The following is a 20,868-nucleotide window of genomic DNA, read 5'->3' as shown; positions in this document are numbered from 1 at the left end:
CACAAAATGGGACCATATCCCCAGAGTACATGAATGTATGCCACACACATGAAGAGCACATGGAAAATACATTAGCATACACAGCACATAGGTCAGTGTGTGCTTCCTCAATAACAGCAATGATCTCTTAAGTAAATAACATCTCTCTCCTTTCACCATTATCTGCACTCATTTCTTTCTCAAATGCTCAACATAAGCTTTATTAATTGACTAAAGGAATAATAAATACAGGCTCTGAGGAACTGCCAGGGGCAGGAGATAAAATAATTCAAGGTACTAAAGTGAACATGCACTCTTTTGAAGCAAGTATCTTCATTTCAGCTGAAACAAGACAGACAGACTCCCTTTAACCGGCATGTTTTCAATACAAAAATCAATACTTGGAATTTTATCTGGAAACTGACATCACCCAGCCAAGATGGGTCAAATTTCTGCTGCCCTGTTCCCGTCAAACCAAAGGAAACTTCAATTTTGAATCTGATTTTGCATCTTCATCTGGTTATAGGAAGAAAACAAAGATACTATTGGAGCCTGTTTTAGAATAAAACCAAATCAAGTGTTACAAATTTAGAGAAATTGTTTTAAATGATGTTAAAAAAAAAAATTCCCTAGCTATAAATGAAAGACCAACTGATACTGTACATGTTTTACTAATCACACAACAATATCCCTCAGTTATGTTTCAGAATACTGAGGTTTCTTAGGAGCACTTTTTCTCAATAGCAGCCACGCCAGAATACGGATGGTTGAGGATTTGGTTGCTTTTTTAGAAGTCAACTGACTCCAACCATTTATGCATTTAAAAAGCATAAGTCAACAATGCAATAAAGAAATAACTGTAAAAAGGGATAAGCTAACTTTGCCTTTAGGAACTAATTTTGTTCATTTTTTGGTAACGTTGATCTTTTTGAAGTATCAACTGTAAATGCACAAACTAAAAATAAACGCAGACAGAATCACAGAAAGCTGTCTAAAATTGTGAAGTATGCAAGGGCCTCATAACTTCACAATTTGCATTTACCATAGATAATTAATTTAATAAACTACACCTCCTGGCAGTGTGCCACAACCCACCTCTTCAGGAAACACCAGAAGAATGTATGACTACGATGTGGTTGGTCCCGGAGTTATCTGAGAGGTATGTTGTGAGCAGTACTTATTAATTCATAAGAGGGGATTTAGTTATGAGGTTTTGGAAAGGGAATGGAAATAGCTCAGCTGTTCCTCCTGCTCAAAAAAATCTGCATTAACATTTCCCCATTTTTTAAAGCAGAGGTCGTATCTGCTTGTTTTGTTCGTTGTAGTTCATTGTTGGTTACATTTAAAGTTTCCAATGAAAGGTTTTATAAACCACCTCTTCACATCATCACACATGAAAGACTGGGGATTTTTCTACCAGCTGTACCATCCCTATCCAAAATATACAAGTTGCCAGTATTTGTCCATGCTTTTAAGGTAATACTGACTTCAAATGAGCTTGATCTAAGAAAAAGGAATTGCATGGCTATATCTGGTCGACGTTCGATGAAATGGAGTGTCCACCCTTTTGGTTACTGCAAGACACATAGCTTCTCAAATATTTGGTCATAAATAACTATACGCATATACACTCATACAATCAAAATGTATAAATCCCAGTTAACATAAACAGGTACGGCATGATCTCTGGCTTCATGATCGGCACGTGTCCTCCAGTCACATGGCCACGCATCCGCAGTGGACAAGTACCCAGTCCTGCTGCCTGGTGGGACTGTGGAGTCCTCATGAGTGAGGGAGATGGGGGCAAGATACAGTTTGCAATTCATCCAGCTCAGTGCCCTCTCTCTGCTTATTGCTGATGGGCCTCAAGAAAAAGAGAAGATAGGAATGACAGGCACAGCCACATTATTACAGAAAACAAAAAAGAAAATCATAAAAGGGGAAAAATAATGGAAAACATGCCAGTTTAAATGCATGAAATGGAAAAGTCTCCAGAGACGGAGAGTGAAAGGGTTAACTACAAACCTACACATCTAAGTATTGTAGTGACCCTCCAGGTTCTGTATATTAAGGTCAATATTCAACGAGTATTTCCATCACAACTTCTAACACAAGTTCAAGAACTAGTGAACTTTAGCACTAATGAAGCTAAAGTTTGTTTAAAAACAGAACAAAACAAAACAAAAAAAAAACAAACACAAACTGTTCTTAGAAACTGGAGATAGGGAACAGACAGTCTGGTCAGTCTAGGTCAATGTAAGACTGCTCATTACAGCACTGCTTTCTGAACAAAGCATCCTATTTAATTTTGTCATATCTGACTAATGCAATTTTTGGTATTTGACAGGAAACAGCTCCAGAGAAAATTATTTCAATACACAAAGTAACACTGACATACAGCCCACATTTTCTTCATTTCATCCTATTATCACCTTGCTTCTTTGACCTCATTTCACCACTGTTTAACAAAGCCATTAAGAGTAGTTTTGTTTTCTTCATACCACCAACCCTTTGATCCTTTTGACACCACCTTCTTAATTCCTTTGATTCTGTCAACATCTTTTCATAACAGGTATCTTAAACTGCCTGTAATTCAACCAAATGTAAATGTACTCCAGGACAGAGAAGCATGTTATAAAACAGGGAAGAAACACTTTTTCTTTCCCCCCGTTCTTGGTCCATGGAATATTTTTGCAGACAACTGGAAGTGATCTTTTTTCATTACTATCTCAAACTCAGATCTTATGTATTTTCCCATTTCTTTAAATATTAACAGTTTTTAGGATTCTCAGACCCTTGCTGTTTAAACTGCACAGCTGCATCATATTAAATAACATTTTCCAAGATAAAACTCAACATAGTGTTTTTCCCGCTGATACTTAATTTGGGAAGCTTGATGCTGAATGAGGAATGATACTGTATCTATCTGCTGGTATTTTCTTAACAGATTGCTGCCCTGAGAAATTATATATTAGTTCTGCTCAAGAGTGAACTGTGAGTTCTAAAAAATTATTTATTAAATCATGTCAATTATGGTCAAATAATACTTTTTTCACATGTCCAATCAAACAAAATTAAGACTCTGTGTGTGTACACAAGACTCAAAATACATCTCAAAAGTTAACTATGGAACAAGAAATCACATTATTATAAATATTAAGTATCATAAAAACTGCAATGCACAGCCACTTGCCTTTATATTTTCCAAACAGTGCATGTGTTTAAAAATCTAACTCTTCACGTATTTAAATAACTATCTACCTTGTGCTGGAACAAACCAATGCGTAGGTGGTGAATCTTCCAGTTGAGCTGAGCAAAAACATTAGTACATAGACAAATAAGTGAAAGTGAGCCAAAATAACTTCCCTCTAAAGGCCGAAACTCATTTAAGCATATTAAAAAACATAATCATTAGGGAAAATAGTTTATCTTCTGTTTCTGAAAGGACATAATAAATAACAGACACAACTACAGTGTGGACCATGTCCAGGAAATCTGTGAGGTCTCTTGGACCACACAATCCCTCCAAAAAGTCACACATACTAATGATGAAGCAATAACCCACTCAGGGCAATGCTCAGATCACTCACATGTGGCTAGAAAAGTAGAGAGAGACATTCACCAAATGGTTACCAGCACCGCAAGAACTACTACCATTGCCAGACCAAACACTAGCTATCTCAGTGGCATCTGAGGATGCAAGAATAGCTACAGGCCTCTGCACAGGCTTGCACCCCCAAATAATTCCATCGCAACAGGAGAAACAAATTCATTTTTAGACAAAGTCTTCCGTTGACTGCTTCATTTATGTTTTTAAACTTCAAGATGCAAAAGCTTTCAAAATTGTACAGCTCTCTGAGCCACAGTCAGCAACCACAGAAGTGGGTACGGATCGTCCTGTGCCAGCCTACAAGTCACAAACATCCAAATCTCCATGCAAAAGGAAAGGGAAAACCAACCACTTCCTGATCTCATTAAATTACAGGAGAAGCAATATGAAATTTTTCATTCAACGGTTGCTTCTCCTCCAACTGGCTGACAGGTAAAGAATGTCTGCCCTTTTTAAAAACCAAATGTACCCTATCTTCAAAACAAGATAGATTAGGCAGGAGCCATTCAAAAACTTGGCTCTCACAGAGCCATAATCCAGGGGGAGGGACCAACTACTGAATCATTTATTCCATGGTGAGAGCATGCAAACTTCATAGAAAAAAGGAAAAAAAAAGAGAAAAAAAGATCAAGCTTCTACTGCATAGACAGGTTTAGGCTGACTATAACCATATATAGTAATTTTTCCCTTTAGATCTTTATCTCAGTCAAATGAAGACACACACACAAAAAACCCCAAACCTAAAATAAAGTATGCATGGAAAAATGAAGATTCAAAGCTTAAAATGTGGATCAGCCTCTACTCACTAAGGACAATGCTGAGCAGCAATTTTCATTCCTCTCTTGGTTCATAAACAAAGACTATTACTATATTACTCAACCATTAATGGAGTAACAGCATGTGCATGTTAAAACAAAAGAAACATTTAATGTGAACTAGTTAAATCCACAGCTACTAGGACATATAACCCATCCAGGACCAAATAATTTAGAGTTATGTGCAAAAACCAGAATGGTAGTATACAGCAAAGAGACTTTAGGAAGTTGCCAGTTGCAAACAGCAGACAGAACTGGTAGGTGGATATATTTATTATTTTTTAAACAGGACACTAGTTTCACTGCAAGACCAGCAGACAGACTATTTCTATCATCTGGTAATGAGATAGACACAGATTAAAAGGTATGCTGTTTGCTTCTCACAAGTGAAATTGAGATGTCTGTGGCAATTCAAAGACAACAGAGCACTCCCTGCCCTAAGCAAGGAAGCTCACAAAAAGCTGTTGGGGAGAAAGGAGAGAGCTGCGGGTTTTGCCCGGAGGAGCCCAGATTTCAGAGTCCGTCTGTTGAGCCCTTGCATCCACCCTTGCACCATCACTTAGGCCTTCTGCCTGCTCCCCTCTTTACGAGAACAATGCCCTGCGCACAGGACTCTTCTAGACAACTGTGAATATGAAGCCAGCGCTTATTTGTTACTATTTCATGTAATGTTTTTAGCTATTCTTATCAATTACAGTTCCTTTAGAAAAAACAAATGCTTGACCATACCTGCTTCCTCTCTGAATAAAGAGACACATAATGATGTTTTGAGCTTCTGAGGCTTTGCAGGAAACCACAGAAAACTAACGTTAAAAACAAAACACTGCTTTTTAAAAAAGAAACGGGAAATAAGCTTTATATTTTTGAGAATTTGACTGAGGTCAAATGGTCTACGTCAGCCCACAAAAAATAAGTATCGGATAATTTTGTTTCCCCCTAGACTGCAAACTGCTTCACCGTCCTACTAAATGGGAATGTAATTGCCCATTCTTCATTCATCAGATCAACATCTTCCTGAAATGGACCGTAATGTCTGAGGATTTTAGAGATAATGTAGAGTATATTACATGTGTTTGCAAAGGTGGCTACACATACACTGCTCCCCTCAGCTGATGAATGATGCATCATCCCAGACGGACAGACACAGGTCTGACGCATCAGATTTTAATTAACCAGTGCTTATAAATAACCTTTCACATTATCAGATACAGAAAAACACAAGTGAGTAATGACAGCATTGATTTTGATCAGTGTTTGTCTTTGTTCAGTCTTTCCAGTAGAGGAAAGTACACTGGAAAGAGACATATTTGTTTTCCAAATTATCTGGCTTGTTTGATGCAAATCTGAACCCTTCATCCTCACCGGGGGAATAAAAAAAAAAAAAAGGTGTACTCAATAAAATAATATATTCTACTTAGTCACAAAAGCAAGCATGAATGGAAAATGAAGCAATAAACATCAACGCCTGCAAATGTAGACTGTCCCTTGGCAGAGAACTCTATGGCCACAGATAGGGATTCAGAATGAGAAACTTCAAATGGAAGATTTGTTAATTGGTTATTAAATTATTTTTTATGACAACATTAGAACTTCTTGTGCATTTGAGACAATTTCTGACATATTTAGGAATCGTATACTATAGAATGAAGAATAAAATAGTGTCTCACAACTTTAACAGGTATGTCTTACTATGATTATTATTATTATTACCATGCTCAAAATTTTAACCATGATTATTGCAGGAGGAAAGGACAGTAGAACAGACTTGTTTGGATTATCATTTAATTAATGATCTCCTTTCCATAATCTAATCTACAAAAAAAGCGTTTAACAGTTTTCTCCTAAAAAGTATGGCCTGGTTACATAAAAACCTAGAAGAATAATCACTATCATAGGTCCTACGTCTGAGGTCAAAGATCAATCAATCGATTGATTGCTAGATGCAAGGCCATTTTTCTTTTCTTTCTTTTGCAGTATAACTCAATAGCAAAAGGCTAAATGGAGAAAAAACATTAAAAACATTTTCTTTCGACTGTTTTCACAGATTGTATCTAAAGTATGAGCCCCTCAGATGTATTCCCTGATTCTCTGGCAAAGAACTTTGCACTATTCTTCAGCGAAGAGGCAGACTGTTAGATATCTAAACAGTAGCTTCATGTTCCCTGACATACTTCTCAGTATAATCAGTTAATGACATGGCCAAACCTTCCCCTGTCCATACTGGAGAGGTGCTTTAGTCCAGCAGAAGAGTTGGATGACTTCGCTGTCTAAACAGAAAACTTACCTTCCTTTATCAATTCCGAAAAACCCAGCTGTGATGCTGTTTACTATGACTAATTGCATTTGGCACAGCTTTAATAAACCTTCAGAGAAAAGAATTGTATTTGCTATATGCAAATACATCATCAGTTCAAATATTTGCATGTATCAGATGATGATATTTGAATATGAGAATACTTCTGGGTTTCCTACAGTTTATTCTTAAGGCAGACACAAAAAACCTCTGCTGTAGTAACATTAATTAACGTTCACTCAGTGTGCAGAAATCGAAGTAGCTACTATATACAAACACCCAACAATAACAAAACAGCACTCACAGTTATTTACAGCAAACTTCAATAGTCTCACCTAGGCAAACCCAAATGCTGCTTTTCCTTCCCCACCTCGAAACCCACATACTTCAATAAAGCCCACTTCGGTATGTGAAGTAAACTGTACAGAGTTCCAGTATGATCAATCTACTTCAGCAGCAGACGTGGGAACAGACTACAAAGGCTCAGGAAGGAACTTCCTACTACCTGCATGATCCTTGCCTCTTTAACCCAGCCTTCGCTGCAGCAGCAGAGGATAACCTGAGAACTCAACCACTGGTAACACGAACAGTCTAATACCTGGTACAAAAAAAACTCCATGGCAGTATAATCACTGCACAGGCTTTCCACCTCCAGGCAAAGTTACTTTCCCCCATGCCTCAGACCACAGAGAAAAGGATAAAATTGTTTATTTGGTATTACAAGAATAGAGGAAACACTTAGGTGGTAAGACATGAAGAAGCCTGCAGATACAGTCTGGAGTGAAAGGCATTGTTAATTTAACCCCCATAGCCACTTTGGAAAACCCAGTGAAAGTGCGTTAAATATATTAATATATGACACAAAAGTAAAGAATGCATGTGCAACACATGGCTGTGTCTTCATTAATGCCAGATTACCATCTGGTACACTACCATCTGGTATGATCACCATGCAATACACATTTACCCCTGAGCAGGTGCGGTCACAATCACATTTCTGTCAAGTTTGCCAGAGCGCAAACTGCATTCATGCTGACTTTATGCCAGCTGAAGGAGGATGAACAATATCTGGTCTGGCATTGTCAGAGTCGTAGAGAGATGAACAATATCTGACAGAGCAGAAAACCTACTAGTACAAGGTTAACATTAAAATTTGGGCTGACAAGGTATGTTTACGCAAGATGTTTGCATAGTGTGGTTATGGGTTTTTGATCTGCTGGCGAATGCCCTAAAGACGTACTATTGAATCAACACTCTAAATCAATCCAGTACATCAGTGTCTGTAGAATAATAAGTAACACAGCATCCTCCTCCCTCTATACCGCTCTGGCCCCATCAGGGATCTAAGAGCTTTCAGTCTTCTCTAACTCTACAGGGAATCTCACATATTTTGCTTTCATGTCAGCAGTTAAGATATATCTATAGTAGCAGGGAGAAGGGTAGAGAAACAAAAAACTTCAATATTAAATATAATTTCACACACGTGTAGGAGAAAATAGATCAGAAAAACCAAGTTAGGATTACAGACATAGCTGCTTAGATTGCCTAAATGAGACAATATGTATTACCTCATCTGGCAGTTTAGCATGACTGAAATGAAACATAATTTGTAGTTGATGCCAACTGGCAGGAGACAGACAAATGTTCATCGTAATTTTTGTGTTTTGTTAAAAATGTACTTCTGTCTTAAATTATAAGGAAAACAAATAGGAGGCTTTTGGTCTACAAAGTACAAGATTTGCAGATGCTACTCGGAGCTGCTAACTCACAGAAGAATGTGTCTTGAGTTTTTAAAATTTAAAAAGACAAATCTAAAATTATGCCAGGTCAAATCTTCTACCCAGTACCCCCATTTCCAAGAGCAGCCAAAAGCAGATGTCTGGGGAAAAGAACAAGAATAGTGTAAGCGTTTAGTCATACTTTCCCCAAATGCTCTCCAGTCTCCAGTAATTTGCAGCTCAGGGACTTTCAAAGCCAGAGGTCATGCTTATGTATTTAATAACCCCCTACAGACTTTTTCTTCCATTCATTTTGTCCAGTTTCCCTTTGAATCAGTATAAATTTTCAGTATCCACCACATCCTGTGGAGTTACACAACTTAATGATATGTGCATGAAACAAAACTCCTTTTTGCTGTTCTGAACCCAACACCTGCTAGTTTCATTTCCATGCTCATTAGTTTTTGTACTGAGAGAGACAATGAACAACTGATCCCTATCACCCTCATCATGCCGTTCATGTTTATATAAAACTATCATCACGTCCCAGTTGTCTGTTCTCCTCACCAACTTAACTGTGCTTTGTATGGAAGGTGTTATGCAGCTCTGATTGTCCTTGCAGTGAACAGAAAAAGCAAAATATGCACATAGTCTTTCTACTACAGCCTTACCTTTCCTGAATGTTCTTTTTATTCCCCAATAATCTGTTGGCCCTACAGACTCTCTGTAGCAGACTTCCTGCTCCTTGACTTATTCCGCAAATTCTTTTCTAACCTGCCTTCTTATGGACTTTTAATTCTGTCAGTTTGACCTTTCCGTTTTCCTCTTTCACACACAGCTTGTACTTTTTTAACTACAGCTACTACCCCTGAAAGTGTATTTTTCAACGGGCTTTGATCATACAATGAACTAATATTAATATTACAAAAATAGACAAGGATGGAGGCCAACAGTTTCTTGTGAAAATATTTACCACCATCACCTGTAAATTAATGGAAAGACTTGAAGAGAAAGGAGATTTCCCTCTGAGCATCAGCATCGGCATGAATTGCTTTCCCCAGTCCACAGGACTACCAGGAGTCTGGTGAATTTTTCTTTCCACAGATCTTCAATACACATGGCTAATTTAAATCACTTGCACTACAAGGAAAATATTTTGTCCTAAAATTTTCTCTCTCCTCTACATTTCCTTCCCTGAAAAGGATCATTACAAGCAGAAAAAAGAGATAGTTAAAAACTTCTTCCCTTTTTTTAGGTAAGATTTCCAAAGAGTATTTGTTTCAGTATTTTCAGCATCTGTATGATGTGACAAAGTAAGTTATTCTATTACCAGACAATGTTAACCTAGAAAAGCTAGCATGTTTATTGGAGAAAGAGATGAGAATTCAAAATGATGAACTAGAGGAATGACCTGAAAAAACGTCATCTTCAGTAAGAACATGTGCAAGATGCTACAGTTAGGCAGAAATAACCAGCTATAAAACGATCAGTGAGAACAATGTCTTACAACATGTGTCCTTGGATGAGGATCTGGTGGATCACTGCCTGACCATGAAAAAGAGTCACAGTGCTGCAGAAAAGACATGCATTGTGTCAGTAAGTATGAAGAGGACCCCATTCCATTTTATTCAACATTATTAAAACCTCAAGTGGAATACAATCTTAACTTGGACAGAACAAAATAGATATGAAGTAATGGAAGATAACCTGAAGAAAAGCAACAAAAATAACTGGTGTACAGAAAACAGCACCTGTGAGGTTGAAGAATTGAGCTTAAAGAAATAGCAGGCTATGACAGTGAAGAAGAAACATAATAAAACACACTGTAAGAAGAAAAACAATTATTTGCTTTGTCCAAGACAATGCAGGATGAGCAGTTATGGTGTTAAACTGCAATAAGAAAGGTGTGAATTGGATAACATGAAAAGAAAATTTTCTCATGGCATGATGATGTAAGGGAGACTGCTGAGTTCCTTAGAACAAGTCACAAATGACCAATATGGATGATCCTAACCTGAGGCAGATGAATGGACTGGATGACTTCATAAGGCCTCTTCCAGTCCTGTCTTTTTATGATCTTTTCCTTGGGACCTGAGGCAGAATCTCTTTTTTTCAGTGATTTAACAACAACAAAAAAAGAAGGGGGGGGAGGGCTACAGGCCTGCCTTGGAAAAAATGAGGTTACAAACAACCTGCTCACGCATAAACTACTCATTCAGACCCCTTCCCTGCCCAACTCCAAAAAGCCTGTGGAAAGAAAGGAAGACTAGCAGCCACAAGAGCTAGAGAAATCACGCTGAAAGCATGGACTTCTATTCTCTGACCTTCCCCAGACGTTCTTTAAATGTGGCTTGGAAGCAGATGCATACTATGCAGAGTACAGTGCATACATGCATGTGCAATGCTCCTGATGCACCCTGAAAGCAACAGATTGCACATCTACTGTGCAATGTGCGCAATGTGCAACAGAAAAACTAGGTAAACTCTGCTGGTATGGGCTGGTCAAGCGCCAATGAATTAGAACATTCCTAAGGCTCTGTTTTAGACTGGACTTTCACTCTTTCACATTAACATGTCCCATTCTTGCCCTGAGCAAGCTCAGGAAAGGCTGGATATTTCTGTACTCCAAATTTGGCTGCGATGAAAGGCAAGCTCTAATTCAAGCTGTCAGGGCTGTCATGGAATGTGGTCTGGGTCACTTAGATATAAAGATTGGTTGAAGGTAATTACACTGATTTTATGCAGTCATGATCATGACTAATGACTGAATAAACATGTATGCGCAACACAAACCTCATGCACATTTCTGCAGACTGGATACCTCTGCTAAATTATCTAGCATCTCAGCACTGCAATCAGCTGGGCAGCCTGTGGAAAATCTTGCACGCCAGCTGTCATGTACTATGTCTATTACTAGCTTAAAGAAAACCTAAAACAGAGAGAAAAATGAGATCTTTGTTAACTCTTGAAAGGTAAACCATACCAGAACAACACTGTCCTGAGAAAAATCAATGCAGAGAGAGAGAGGAGACATAACACTGCATGAAACTTTCTACTGAGCATAAAACTGTAATTTCATTATCATGCCAAACTTGGCCCACCACTTAATGTTGACCTCAAAAGTTAAAACAATTTTCTAAAAGCACAGAAACAAACCCACAAATATGACTGAATTTAAAATTAACGTATGTGCAACTAATCCCAACAAGTAAAAACTATAAAAGAATATGTTACTATATTTAGACTAGAACTTACATTTCAAATTTTCTTGTAAACTTTAAATTATTCAGACTTGTCTGTGCAGAATGATGCTCAGGTTTTATCAGGTGTCTGTTCTGAAATAGTTACAATTGCTAAAATTGTCACGATGACCACGTATAGTTACTGCCTTATGTTGTGAAATAAGTGAGTTCCCTATAAGGCTGAGCGAGCTATAGTATTTGGATGCAATACCTTCCACTGTTTATGTTACAAGCACAATTCAATATGTACTATTCATCAGTACTAAATAGTTGTGCAGAAAGATGCTGACATTCTTTGCACACAAAGAACTCTCCTGAGAAATTCTGTACAAATCTTGCTTTAGTAAACTCCAGACATCTGACAAAGTGTACTCTTATCTGCAGCACCTTCTCTTTTACAGGTACTTTACTGCAGGAACAATAACTATATTTACAGCACTGTATATATATCACTTACTTAACGTTTCAGGAAAAAAAACCACCACCCTTATATATGAAAATATTTTTTGTTACAGCTTTCCCTCCATGAAATTACTGTTTGCACAGGACATATCAAAGCAATATGCACACACTAAGAGACAAAACGAGTACGTAATCATTAAAATAAAGCATCTCTCAAATGCATTTGCCAGCATATAAAACCAGTGCAGTAGCACCAGCGCGCACTTTAGTGATGAGGTTTTGACAAATGAAAGTTCAATGAAAACTCTGAAAAACCCGTTTACAATGATTCCAGACACCAGCCTTGCAAGCTGCAATTCACTGACCTATGTAAACTGATTTGACTTTCAGATAACGGCCTGGTGAATACTATTGCAGGATCTATAAACACAGATGGCACCAACTGGGACCCTATCTGCAATCTCAACAGAAGACCAAATACAGAGACTGAATTTATCCTCCCACATCATAGGTGATTCTTTCCAAACAGGTTTAAGGGATTACGCCTGGAAGCTGAACCAAGAAAGTTCTGTCACAAATACCCAAAGTCTTAGCCACCCTGAGAAGCTGCACTTCTTGAATGAAGCTGGTTTAAAAACTGTACGGCTTTTAATAAACCAATGCAACATTCAGTTCAGACCAGGCCCAGGTTACAATTGCTACAATTATCATGTTGAGCATTTCTAGTCAAGATTTTTTTCTAAAGCACTGTAACAGAAGAACCTACTTGGGATCAAAAAGAATCCTGCAAGATGAAAAGGCCAACAACCTACAGTCAAACTTTAAAATAAATATAAAGTCTATTATACGATTTTATCTACAAAACTTACTGTTATTCATTTGGAACAGAGTGACAGCATTAATACTGTTATTGGTGAATTGTCATAAACTATGCATGAGAATACATTCAACATATGCAAAGTCAGGTGTTAGCAAACATGAAGGTCAATTAGTGAACTCTAAAGCTAATTCAAAACCAAGACATTTTCACTGGTAAGATGTTAGATACCGTGTATAAAACATGAATCTAACAATACCTCCACAGTCTTTAAGACAATAAGACAGTATTAAGACAAAGTAATTTGAAATAGAGCATTGACACCAATGACAAAGGAGGCTGTACAGCTGCTTCAGCAAAATTGCTTCGTTAATCCTTTCTGAGCACCAGAAGCTGTATAAAGGTGAAAATGAAAAGATCTGAAAATCAGCTTAAAGTAAGGCTTCCTTGTGTGTCTGGGTTCATTTATTACAGTCCTCTCACTGGCTGCACCACAATATGATGCTTTCTCCAAGACATTTTTTCCCTCTTTTTATAGTACTTCATTTTCATGGTTTATCATTTAGTTTCCATGCTTTCACCATGGGCCTCAAAGAAAACCCCAATGAACAACATTTAAACCAATATAAATAAGAAAAGTTTTAAGGAACAAATATCGCTGCAGCACTCTGCTCACGCAGCTATGTCTTAAACATTCTGGATTCTCCTTTGAAGAGCTCACATCTAACTTTACTGTACAGCTCCAAGCTGAGAAAGACAGTATGATTATGAGGACCAGAAGACAAGGAAAACTGGAGAAATTAATCTTTAGCAACAGACTGTGATTTTTTTTTTTTTATTACATATACTGAATCAGAAACTGGATCCTATTGACTGTGTGAACAGCACAAGTCTCTAAATGCTGTGATTTATTTCTGCTTGGTCACAGAAAAGATAATTGCCCAATTGCCACATGTCTTCCCCGAGTTCAGAATTTCAGATTTATTCCCGATCCACTCACATAGATCAGGCACATTTGCAGCAAATTTATAATTTAATTATTTTTTCATTGTGGATTTTGTTTTCTTTGGAATTACCTTCCACAAAATTATATTCTAGGAAAATACTTCTAGGAAAATTTATTATTCTCTGATTAACTGGTGTTGAACTGCTTATCTGTGGTTTATGTCTGCCCTCCTAAAGTCTAAAATTTTTTTAACTGCCTTTGTTTCTCCCTATGTTAAGATCTCAGATCAGCAATAAAACATTTTCCAAACCCCATTAACTACTTTCAATAATATAACATGAAAATGACTGAAACTATTTGCTTTACTTAGAAGACTGATTGAAAATAAAATAATAAAACTGTTGTTTACACAGCTTTCAGAGTATCTGACCATACCTCCCCAGCAATTTTAAAAGACAAGTGATAACAACACTAGTTTTTTTATCTGGGCTTTACAAAGGCCCTACATTCAGCTTAATTCCAGTTCATCTGCATGTAGGACAATGATTTTGGAAGAACACACCCTGTTAGTTCCACATTTCCAGGGCAGATTTTAGACACCACAACCTAGGAGAATCCTGTCAATTTTTGTGAAAGCTGGAAAACCAGAAGGGAGAAATAATCTAAGCAAAAGTCTTTGGCATCATTTTACAGACTTGTCAGCTATAATCACATCAGCAATTGTTTCTGCATCAAAGAAAGGGCTCTGAGAGCCAGTAACACCTTCCAGACGCTCACCACCTCTGCCCTTGTTCCCAAGTGAGTTCAAAATGTTGACACCCCAAATGATTTATCCCCTAGGCAGAAAGCAGAGAAATGGGAACTGTTGTGGGGAAGAGAGGCACCAAAAACAGAGAGGAAAGCGGCCAACGGGAAGACACAGAAAGCCCCTGTTCATGGGGAAGGAAAGAATGGCGACACAAAACGGCTTCTCTCATTGCCAAAAGCCACCAGCAGGTCAGAAGTTGATCACTGCACTCCTCCCCACAGACTGGATAGTGCCAAGGGTCAGCCAACAAGAGGAGCTGTGTGTGCTTGTGCCTGTGCACAAACGCACACGTATGCATACAAAGAGCGAACAGTTAGGGACAGCGGAGCAGCCATCCTCACCCCACCTCCGAGCTTCACCAAACAGCTCTGGGACTGTTGCATGGTGAGGGGGAAGCCCAGCCGCTTCAGTGGGGCTTTTTCCTTTTCCTCTGGTAACGAGTTGGCTTTAAGATGCTGAGGGTGAAATTCCTAGAAGCTGGTTTCCTGGTGGACAACCAGGAATCTTGGATCAGCTAAGAGCTGCCATCCCATGTTCATCACATCCCCTCGTCGCAACCACCACGTCTCTTTTACTGGGGAGGCCTCCAACTGGTACTGAATGTCTAACAAAGGAGAAGCTTCTGGAAATACAAATTTTGATAAATAATACTTGTGTTCTTCGTATCACTCAGAAAAATAATGACTTCTCCTTTTCATGTAATTATTATTTAAACAGTAATGCCTACACCGTACACAAAACAAAACCTTGGGTTTCTTGCCTGGTGCCAGCTATACAGTCACCTGCAGCCCAACCAGGTTCTGCTGACGCAATAGCATATATCACTTAATATGTCATTGTCCTACTGTATTACAGAACACCACAAGCAATTTTCACAGCTACAAGCTAGAACATGAAAAAGGATCACGGCAATTACCAGCTTCTTTCAGTCTTTGCCGGCAGTATTCCTGATCCAAACTTACCAGCCCAGCACAATCAAGAGTAACTTAGAAGATGTAGAGGAATACGCTTTGATTAAATAGGTTAAAAAAAGGACTATAACATTCTTATACGGAAATGCTGTGTCCAGTCCCAGTGATTTATACTCTTAAAAGCAAATGACACGCTACTGTTACTTGCCTGACATGTGGGTACATCATCATGCAAGCATTTCCCAGAATGCTTAATAAAAACAGATGATTAACTAAAAAAAGATAAAGTGGACAATTTCCTACATACTGATTAAACCCATTCCATGACCCAGACAGAGAAAACTTGTGAAAAAAGCAGCGATGTCATTAAAGCTAGAGTGGCTGCAACTAGCATATGCAATGAAAATCGAGGAATGGTCCCATGAAACTGTGTCTGAGATAAAACCCTCTCATTAACAACTGTCCTAACAGAGCAGACTGTCTGTCTATATCCTGCATCTAACAATGGGTGCACATGGAGAAAATACTCAAGAAAGTGCCAGAGATTAACTGGGATTATACTTTCTTAGCATGTTTTATTCAGAAAAATAAATTGGAACATTGATTTGTCACTGACAGTTTCTAATAAGCCACTCTTTGTGCACAGCATATATTTAGGTCTCAATGAGTTACAGCTCTATAAGGTTTCTGTGACCAAAGCAAACCCCCTGAAAGCAACAGGTCTCCTTGCAGGTGTGAGCTTGCACAGCCAGAACCCACTGCAGGACTGAGAACGAGCAGACATTTTCATTAAGGTATCTGTAATGGTGTCTAGGAATGCTTCCCTAAGAAAGCCAAACCTTTTAATTAACATACATAATATTTTTTTCTAGATGAGGTCAGCTAGAGCTTTTTAATTGTTTTCAGTTATTCCTAATAACACATCTCTCATCAAGATGCACACACTCACAGCGTCTCATCTGCTTACTTCTGGCTTGGTGTAAACCTACTGCAATGGAGCAACCCAGCTGTTCTGCCACCAGGTACTGGCAGCGCATGCACTTGTCCAGACACAGCACTGCCAGCCCATGTTGTTTTACTTGACATTGCTCCAGCGCACCCGCAACTTCTGAATTATGGGATCCAACCTCAGCAGCATGTTACCGAGTTCCTTTGGAGAGACGCCTAAACTACCAACAAACCTTCACTGGTAACTTGTGCCATCTACATCTTCCCCTTTCCTGAAGGGCCCTAAGAAACAAAATACCCTCACCCCTCCCTCAAAAACTGAGCCCAGAAAGGCGAGGGGAAGGAAGAACACGTCGGAGGTGGGAAGGCGCCAAGGTGAGCTTTGAACCCTCTCTCCCCCAGGCAGCTCGCTGAGGAGGCGAGCGGCCCCCGCCCGTCCCCCCAGAGGAGAGGCCACAGGTGCCGCGGCCGGTGGGTGCAGGCCTGGCTGGGGGCAGCCCGGCTCCCGCTCCCACCCCTCATCACGCTCCCTGTCCCGCACGAAGCCGCCAAGGGACCCCCCCCCCGCGGCGGGCGGCGCCCCCGCCGCTCCGCCCGCCCCGGCTCCCTCCCTCCCCCCCCACCCCTCCCGCCCCGCTCCTTACGGCGCTTCCCGCAGAAACAGCACAGGAGGGAGCGCGGCAGCCCCCCGCCGCCCTCCCCGCGGCGACCGACACCCCGGCGGCAACCGCGACCGCTCGATGCTGCCTACGTGTGCGCGAGGCACGCCCTCCCAGCGCCGCCGACCCCCGCCCGCTGCTGGGCGGCGAGAGCCGCGTCCCGCCGGGGCTGACTGCTCGGCGGCACCTCCGCGCTGGAGGGAGGGAAGGAGGGACAGAAGCAGCCCGGCAGCTCCAGCCGCCCCGCCGCCCGCCGGGTCGCGCCCTGGTTCCCCGCCGCCCCGCGGGGAAGGGGCGAGCGGGTGCCCTCCCGCCCCGCCGTTTCCCCGGCGGACGCAGGGCGGCTCTCGCCGGCGCCACAGCCCCGTCCCCTGCCGTTACCTCCGCGTCGTGTCCCGTCCCCCTGCGGCGATTTCCCGGCCCGTCCTGCGGCTACAGCCCCGGCCCGAGAGGAGCTGCTGCACGGGCAATGAATGGAAACGCGCCCAGAGGTCCCCGTCCTCCTTTCCCCCCCCCTCCCCGAACTTCAGCGGCGCCTCCACCGCGCCGCCGCCTCACCTCCGCCGGGCACTGGCGGCTCCTCCGCGCTGGAGCTCCGCTCCCGCCGCCACCTCCGGCCCGCGCCCCGCCGGGCTCGCCCTCTCCTGCTCCCGCCGCGACCATGCACCGAGCGAGGAGGAATGGGATCCCGGCGAGCGCCGACCCGGCCGCCCCCAGCCGGAGGGAGGGAGGGAGCCGCAGCGAGGGGCGGGGAGGGCCGGGACGCGGCCGCCTTTGCCCTGCCCAGGACCGGCCCCCTCACACTGACGTCCCCCGCTCTCAGACCGCCGGCCGCGGCGGGTTGCCCGTCCGGAGCGGGGCCGGGCGTGAGACGAGCGAGGGGAGAGAGGGCCCGTCCGACCTGCTCTGGGCCCCGCCGGCAGCCGCCGCGGCGGGGAGGGCACTCGGCATGTCTGCCACGGGCGGCCTGGTGTGCCCCTCCGTCAGTGTCACAGCTGTCCCCGCGGGCTGGCCAAAGGGGCGAGTCTCTGGAAACAGTCCAGAAAAACGCTGACCCGCAATCCTGGCGGTTTAAATAACCAACGGTCCTTCATCTGCCTCCTCCAACGGACCTGGCTAAGAACTGGCACTGGCCTGCACGACCGGCAGTGTCAGGCCCGGTATTAACTATTGCACTTCTCATCACAGTTAATCTTCCCCATTGGACCTAGTTGTGGAGGATGCATTGAATGGAAAGCAGGAATGCTAAATACCAGCCCCCCCCCCCCCCCCCGTTTCCAAACACTTATCTTGGTCTAGACCTGAAAAAATGCAGTTAATACTTACACAACTTATATCACAAGAAAATGTCTCAAAAATTGTCTGGAAAGCTGTTTTCGAACCAGTCTCCCTTTAAAATCCCAGTTAACGCTCTTCCAGTTTCAAAGCAGTACTCTGATGACCCAGGCTTTTCAAGAACTTTGTAATTTTTAAAATGTTTTAAGATGTCGAATGCTGAGCACATACGTGTCTACTAGCAGCAGTACTCATTTAAAGCATCTGCAGAGAAAATTATGGTTTAGGTTTGGACATGTCTCTGCATGCCTCTGCTATTCCATGCTGTTGTGCCCTCACGTAATACGCTGATGGTTGCAAGTGGATGACAGGTGTCTAACTTCATACAGCTCTTCTCAACATCAGCTTCACTTGCTAGGTTGGAACTGGCTGTTGCAATAGATAAAACCAGCTGCTAAGTGGGTCAATAAAATGAATCACTCTGTGTATCTCAGAGACATAAATGAAGTGCTACACCAGTGCAAAACTTGATTTGCCACAGCTAAACCTGTCCTCCTCCAGGGAAAAAGTAAGGAGTTCCCTTTTCACAGCTATCCGAACGATATCTTTCACAAACACTGCATTTACTTGAAGCTATGGTTTTGGGCTGGATTACTCTTTCAGTGTGGTGATCCAGAGGGATCAATGCAGGCTGGCCCTGCTGAGTGCTTGGGACTCCAAAGTCTTCAACTGTGCAAGGGCACGCTCCATCTGACTGGGTCCAGTTGCTGGATCTGTGCCTTTTTAATTAGTGTCTGCTGCTGAGAAAACCAAAAGTCAGTTAATGTTTTCCTAAGTGTATAGATTTAGGAGGAAGAAACAAGCACAAAAACCCAAGAATTATGTTCCTGTGGCAGAAACATTAAAAACACACACAGCTATCTACACTTACTGAAAACAGAGCGTATGATTTCATGTCTGATTATTGTCCAAACTTGTATCCTTATGTTACTTTTCCCCTTTCTTTCTGGACAAGTCATCAAATGAAACATGCTAAAAAAGTTTTATTAGAGACATTTTTGTTTGTTCCCATTAAAGACTCTGAAAAGTCATTTTCTACAAAATAAGAGTGTCTTTGAAAAGCTGAACTCTCTGTGACCTCTGAGAGCAGCTACTTTAACATACAATAGGAGACAACTCAATAGGCCTGTCCAAAAATAAACATCTCTAAAGAATATTTTAACCCTAGAGACTTCACACAAATAGAGCAGTCATAATGTTACTTCATAATACAAAATTAACGTAATAGATGTATTAATTTTCAAAAAGCTATGAGACCTTTTGCATTCCAGTTTTTGAGTACACTTTGAGCTAGACTCCATAATAGATGGCTCTACTACTTTCGGATCACTGTTTTCTGAAACAGATAAATGCTCCATGCCGTTTCAAAAGGATGTGTTAGAACCATGATAGTCCATCAATAATGTGAAACCAAAAAGTATAAAACCTGCATTGCAAATATTCTTGTAGCAAAAACCAGTTTTCTCATTTATCATCTATTAACTCCTAAAAAGATAAAGTGAAGTGCCTATTGATTTAACAAAGCTTACCTAGAAAGAAAGGAAATAATTATTAAGGCATCCCTGCTATATTTATTTATGAAGTTTGCTTCTAAACATAGACACCCATGTGTGTTCAAATCACATATAAGTCTCACTGCAGTTAACAGATGGGATAAAAGGAGTGATGATGTGATGGTTGCTGTGCTGGTGGATCCAGTGGCAGCAGCAGCCTCTTCTTCCTCCTCCATTAATTGTTTAAAAATTGTTTGCTATTTAAAAATACACAGCAGGAACAGTTACGCAGGAACACTTACATGGTCCTGCTATCAGTTAGCGCTTGTGTGCAGGCTTAGCCATTGGATAAAGTAATTACTAATGGGAACGATGACACCAGATAGTAAGAAAATGATAACCCACAGAACAGTATGATAAAGTTTTTAAGAAACTGATTACAGACTCACAGTATTGCATGTAATACAAAGGGCAACCATGGCTTAGAACATTTTAATTTGGGCTGTCAGATAGTCTGACCCCATCAGGTGCTGTCTGGTCCTCAGCACAAATTGTTACAGATACTTTCTACCATACTACCCTTGATACAGAAACTTGTGTGGCAACCTCTGTGTCAGGTTGTGAGGCTGAATGACTCTGGGGGCTGGAAAACAGTCACGAGCAGGCAGTTTTTACCAGGAGGTAGGAAGCAGCACTCTGAAATCCCCTGATTTGGCCCTGAAGGTAAAGGATTGGGACCCAGACAGATCTAAGCACAGCATATCATTTTCTTAATTTGAAATGCTTATTTATTTGGAATTGGTGTGAGGAACTTGGTATTTCCTTCTGTTGAAGTAGCGAGGTTTTAATGCTAACTAATTACGATATTGGCTTTGATGTGTAGCTCTAAACA

At 41.1% G+C, this 20,868-nt stretch overlaps 1 protein-coding gene across 2 annotated transcripts in view; it reads right to left on the bottom strand.

Moving 5' to 3' along the window:
- LHFPL2 (LHFPL tetraspan subfamily member 2) overlaps positions 1-17,837 on the bottom strand; it is a 125,348-nt gene extending 107,511 nt beyond the window's left edge. Inside the window, exon 1 of one of the 2 annotated variants that reach the window (XM_076362477.1) lies at positions 17,707-17,837. The gene's annotated coding sequence lies outside the window, so the exon portion shown is untranslated. Of the gene's footprint in view, positions 1-17,133; positions 17,169-17,706 lie in introns of those variants that run through there. The other variant, XM_076362478.1, reaches the window with a different exon arrangement.
- Between the last annotated feature and the right edge of the window lie 3,031 nt (positions 17,838-20,868).

Source organism: Aptenodytes patagonicus, chromosome Z (assembly GCF_965638725.1).
Source record: "Aptenodytes patagonicus chromosome Z, bAptPat1.pri.cur, whole genome shotgun sequence".
Classification (NCBI taxonomy): domain Eukaryota; kingdom Metazoa; phylum Chordata; class Aves; order Sphenisciformes; family Spheniscidae; genus Aptenodytes; species Aptenodytes patagonicus.
The sequence above is the reverse complement of the archived record's forward strand: the minus strand, read 5'-3'. Positions and strand labels throughout refer to the sequence as shown.